General features: G+C 34.3%; 1 long non-coding RNA gene across 1 annotated transcript in view; it reads left to right on the top strand.

Moving 5' to 3' along the window:
- The first annotated feature begins 998 nt into the window (after positions 1 to 998).
- The window catches only part of LOC141564907 (uncharacterized), a 191,142-nt gene continuing 186,140 nt past the window's right edge, over positions 999 to 6,000 (top strand). Inside the window, exon 1 of the long non-coding RNA XR_012488794.1 lies at positions 999 to 1,718. This is a non-coding gene — a long non-coding RNA (uncharacterized LOC141564907). The remainder of the gene's footprint in view (positions 1,719 to 6,000) is intronic.

Here is a 6,000-nt window from a genome sequence, read left to right as displayed (position 1 = left end):
TTGCTCTGGCTATTCCTATGCCTAGAATGCTTTACCTTCTCAGGTCTGTTTATTGGCTTTTATGAAGTCCTAATGAAAATCCCATTTTATATAGGATACCTTTCCCATTTCTCTAAATTCTAATGCCTTCCTCTTTTAATCTCATATGTAGCTTTTTTCTACATAATTGTTTAGTGGTTACTCCCATTCAATTGTAAACATCTTATGGGCTGTACTGTCTTTTGCCTTTTTGTTTACCTAGTACTTAGCACAATGCTTGGCACATAATACTTACTTAATAAATGTTTATTATCTGATTTACTGAGCCAGGACAATGTAAGTTAAATTTTGCTAAAAAGAATGCCTATTGTGAATTCTTCACCTGATCAGACCCCAACATTTGGTACATATTATCATCTGGTGTCTATATCAGCCTCAGGCATACAAAGCACTTAATAAATGTCCCTTCTCTGCAAGGGGTTCCTCCAGGTTCTGAGTTCTGGTTCCAAAACAGATCATGTGTAATTTCTCTTCCATATAATATCCCTTGAGGGCAGCTGTTATGTTTTTCCCGAGTCTGCTCTAAATATGTCCAGCTCCTTCAATTGTCTTTCACAACCACAATAATACAAAGATGAAAGACTGCTTTCTTCAGATCATCTTCCAGGTTATCAATGTCCCATTTAGATTGTGGCACTCTCTGGAGAGAGGCTTTGAAAAACTATTCAAAGCCAATAACCTTTAGCCACTGGATCCTGGATCAGTTCAGTAAACAAAGCCAGGTCTGGACTCTCTTATCTCTCTTTATAATATCTTAAAACCAAGTTTTCAAAGGTTTCTTTGCATTGTTGTCCTTTTTGTGCTTATCACAAATACAGGAAATGCTAACCTTTGTATAACTTTGTAGCTCCAGGCTCATATACTGAAGCTCTCTCAAGTGTTGATATGACAATGATAATGATGCGTTTCTTTTTCAAAAATGTTGGCAATTCATCTGGCTTTGAAGAGTTTTTATTGTTTCACAGATTTGAGCAGGGTTGTTGGATGCTTAGGGGATAGGTCATAAGCAATGTGTTTTCTTTTATTTAAAATCAAATGAAACTATTTAGATGGAGGAAATATGTTCATCAAATGTTTGGATGAAAACTGACATGGAACCTAAAAGCTGATTTCCTAATAGCACTGTAATTAGAGAAGCCCTGTGGAGACTTGGGGACCAGGTGAAATATATTATCAGTAATTGTAAAACCATAGGAGGGAATGCAAAGGCAGCAGTAGCTGGAGTATTTAAGGACAAGGAAGGCTTTTACCTTGCTAGGGATAATTAAGTTGGCTATAACCTTCTTGCTCTTGATTACATCTGGTTATTTGTAAGGGCATGGTTGAAAATGAACCTTCAGAGATCAGAAAAGTACATGGTCATTCTACCCTCTGAGTTTTTGGAACAGTTTTCCCTTAAAGGCTGATGATAATCATTATTCAGATATTGCTCAGGCTGTATTTCTGGCTTGATTATTACTCTGAGACAGTACTAAATCATTCTAAGGAGAAGTTTGAGAATTCTATGAGAATCCACAGGACAAGAGTCAACCAGTTCTCTTTCCTTTGTCACTGTGGTGAGTTTGGTGCACTTGTGGTACAAGCTTGGAAGGCAAAGTATAGTAATTGTTGGACAGTTCCTTAGCGAGTACAGTGATTGTTCCTCCATCAGCTATACTTTCATCCTCAGTATTGTACTGGTAAGTTTCCTAGTATTTAATTTGGGCAATGGGGTGGGGATTTGTTATTGCAAATCTGACAAATATTTCTCTCTATAAAGAGCAGAAGTTTATTTACAAAAACATGAACATGTAAAACTCATACGTGTATGTATATATACACTTCATTTTTTTTACATCAAATTTGTGCAAACAAAAGAAAAGTAGCTAATAAATAGGGAAACTAGTTCAAAGCTGTCTTTGAACTCTTTGAACCACCTTTTATTCTGTTCTGTGTTTTTTCTTTAAATATTTAATTTCATTTTTTAAATGTTTTTTTCTTCTTTTCTTGGGGGAATAGCAGAAGACACATATAGCTAGATCTGCATCTCTACACCCTCATCCCTCTGTTAAGAGTTGGGCAGTATGCTTTAACTTCAATCTCCCCAACTCTGCACTAAGTGCATAAATTGTTCTTCTGGTTCTGCTCATTTTGTTCTGTACTGGTTCATTTAAATGTGAATCCTTTGTTTTCATCACTTAGGATTTCATTCTCAATATTCTATTAGATTCATATATCATAATTTATTCAGTTATTGGCAGTTGACTGGCACCCTTAGTTTCTAGTTGTTTGCTACAACAAATAGAACTACTATAAATATTTGTGCATATATGGGTCTTTTCCTACTTTTTTTTATTCCTTTAGGGTCTGTGCCTATGAATTTTGGGGTATAGTTTGAAATGCTACATTGGGCCTCTTCTTTTCCAACAATTGTCCAACAATTGTCTCTTTTCTTTCTTTCATCATTGAAAATCTGTTGTGCTATGTAGAAGCTAAAGTTTGCTTTAATTTTCATTTCTCCTATTAGTTATTTGGAGCTTTTCCCCCCACATAGTTGCTGTTTGCTTTTTTATTTCCTTTGGTCATTTTTTCTGTGGTAATGGCTTTTGTTCATATATACTTGCATCATTTCTATCTATATCTTGGGTATCAGACCTTGAGAAACTTTCTGCAAAGATTTTTTTCCCCCTATTTAATTTTAATTTGCTTTTGTTGGCACAAATTTGATGTAACTAAATTGCTTTATCTTGTTTGATCCTTTCTATCCCTCGAATCTGAATAACAATATATACATCTTCTATAACATTGTGGATAACTTTTCATCTACCCACATTTTGAAAGGTATTTCCTTTTCTGGTTCGTGAATTTGTACATAGTATGACCTTTTATATTTGGCTATATATTCATTTGGAGCTTATTATGGCATAAGTGCAAGATGTTTTAAATCTAATTTCTGCCATATTGCTTGCTTTTCAGTGTTTGTTGAATAATGAGTCTATACCCCTGTATTTGTGGTGTTAAATTGATCAAATACTTTGTTATTATGCTTATTTGCTATGTGTCTTTTATTCCTAATTTGTCCTATTAATAAACTTTTGATTTTTTTTTGCCAAAACCAGTTTTGATGATTACTTCTCCAAAATATAATTTGTGATGTGCACTTTAAAAAATTTTTTCTCAAAAATTCTTGTTGCTTTATTACTAAAGATGAATTTTATTTTTTTCTTCCTTACCCACCCAGTTCTCCAATGTTGCCTTTTTGTAGTTTGGATTGATCTTGAGTAAATAAATTAATTTAGGCAGTATTGTAATTTTTATTATATTGGAATGACCCAATCATGAATAATTCAGATTTCTACCATTTTTATAGGTATTTTAGTAGTGTTCTGTGATTGTATTCATATAATTTTTCTGTGTATCTTAGTTGGTGGATTACCAAATGCTTTATATGTTTGTTTTTTATTTTTATTTATTTATTTTTTACTGAGGCAATTGGGGTTAAGTGACTTGTCCAAGGTCACACATTTAGGAAGTGTGAAGTGTCTGAGACAAGACTTAAACTCTAATCTTCCTGACTTCAGGGCCAGCACTCTATCCACTTTGCCATCTAGCTGCCCCTATAGGTTTATTTTTTAATGGAATGTCTCTTTCTGTTCTTTTCTACTGTTTTATTTGTGTTGTAAGTCAAAACTCACTTTTTGATACAGGTAAAATTCAATAAACAGAAAAGTCTGAGATCAAAACCAACTTCAGACATTTGCTATCTATATGACCTTCAGCAAGTCACTTAACTTCAGTTTCCTTAATTGTAAAGTGGGGATAATAATAGGACTTACTTCCTATGGTTGCTTTTGAGGAAAAATAAGCTATTTGTCAAATGATTAGCATGGTTCTTGGCACATAATAGGCCATAAAATTACTGTTTCCTTCTTTTCTTCCAAAAGTGAAATGAATTACATCTCCTCATGGATCTAGGGGCAATCTTTAGGTATTAAGATGCTATCTATTCAAGTCCCTATTTTGGTATGTTCATCCCAATGTGACTAGGACTTAGTATCCCAGTTCTGTTTAATCAACTAACACCAGCTAGCCTTTTACAAAGGAATAATTTACTTTAAAGATATAACAAGAATGAGATGGACACACGTTTCCTCCTTCTTTAAAAACTGGAAGAGGCATTCTCTCCTTTATACTACCTTGCTCTCTGGGGGACTCAAAATTAAAGCAATTTTTACCTGGCCTTCCTCACACTGAATTCGTTTTTAGATGTAGTATAGTCAATGAATGGATTGTTTTACATTTATGGTACTGTTGGATTGGACTGGGTAAGTTGTTTAGCATTTTCTTCATCTAAGGATTGGATATCTTATTTAGCTCTTCCCTCTCCCTGCAGACTAAAATAGAAACAACACCTGGCACATAGTAAGTGCTTAATACATGTTTAATAATTGATTAATGATTTCCTTGGGGTTTGGGGTGACCAAATAAATGTCTATCCTGGGTGGCAGATGATGACACAGTCCCAGGTTGCTTTACATATAACACAAGTATGCACCCCCTCAATCTCTGAATTGCTTGAAACAAATTATATAGTATCCTAAGAGAATTTCTAGCTTAACTCTCTTAGAAAGTGATTTTTTTGGGGAACACAACTGATTCCATTTTGTTCTGTATTTGCTGTTTTGCAGTATATGACCACTGCATGAATAATAGAATCCAATTGTAACAGCTGTTTCTCTTGAGTATCTTTTTTTGCTCCCCTAATTGGTACAAAAGTACTTAATTGCTTAAAAAAAAAGAGTGTTTCAGTTTCTGGGATGTCTATTTCCCTTATCTAGTTTGTCAGTAGTTCCCTTTAATTGAATGAAACTAGCTATATCACTAAGGAAACATCCTTACAATGATACGTATTCTTCTTAACAAGTATACTTTATTTCTTTGTACAGTGAGTCACCATCTTTTTTCCCCTCTGTTTCATGAAATTATGGAAATACAAATGAATTGTGGAAATCAAATTTCCATTCAAATCCAGAGTCTGAGTATAATAAAGATGTTATCAGATTTTTTTTTCTGGCTTAATTGTCATTAGCTATTAGAACCTATGTCTACATTCATGCACAATATCTTTGTTTCATATAGTTGTTAAATCTTTGCAGATTTTCCTTTGAGAATTATTTATCCATATCCTTTGACTACTTCAGTGGGGAATGAATTTTGGTCACACAAAAGAAAAAGTATTTATTAAGATCCTATGCTAGGACTGGCTATTGATAGATAAAATTGAAAACAGTTCCTTTCCTGAAGAAGTATCCAATTTAGGGGATGCAAATTGTAAATAGTTAAGTGTCTAGATAGTAATTTGAAAGAGCTTGCTTTAACAAGCAATGTTTCCCAATCAATGTGCTGAGGCTGGGTATCTAGAATGATTTAGAATCTCCTTTAAAGCAGGGTCATGCTCTATTGCCTCTGATACCTATGATAGCTTTTGTGAGAAGGAAGATAATAAGGGTTTGGGATTGAGCAGTTTGTCTGATGAGGAGAATTATTAGGTTAAATTAGTGTTCCAGGCCATTTGGGGATATTCCCATTGTAGCTTGTACGAGGTTATGGTTAGTCTGTGACTCTGACCATGGCTATTCTCAAGGTCATCGTAGTAATAAGTTCTGTCATCAGCCAGCATGAGCTAGGAGTTGGTGAAATTCAGCAATAATTCAAAATACAGTAGTTTGAGTTTAATGAGTATTTAAAGCTGAGATGCTGAGAAACTGAAGTGAGCCAGACCTGAGTTAGGGTGATTCCTGTTTCAGATTCAGCCATGGTATAGTACTTAGATGTCTGGGCCACAGTGTTCAGCACATAGTAGGTGCTTAATAAATTTTTCTTTCTTTTCTTACTACCTCTGGTAGTTAAAAGGAGTTTAAATATAGAATGGAAAGGATATTCAGCCAGGGTATAATAGTGGCTAAACTGAGACTGGTTTAC

This window comes from Sminthopsis crassicaudata, chromosome 3, assembly GCF_048593235.1.
Source record: "Sminthopsis crassicaudata isolate SCR6 chromosome 3, ASM4859323v1, whole genome shotgun sequence".
NCBI lineage: Eukaryota > Metazoa > Chordata > Mammalia > Dasyuromorphia > Dasyuridae > Sminthopsis > Sminthopsis crassicaudata.
The sequence above is the reverse complement of the archived record's forward strand: the minus strand, read 5'-3'. Positions and strand labels throughout refer to the sequence as shown.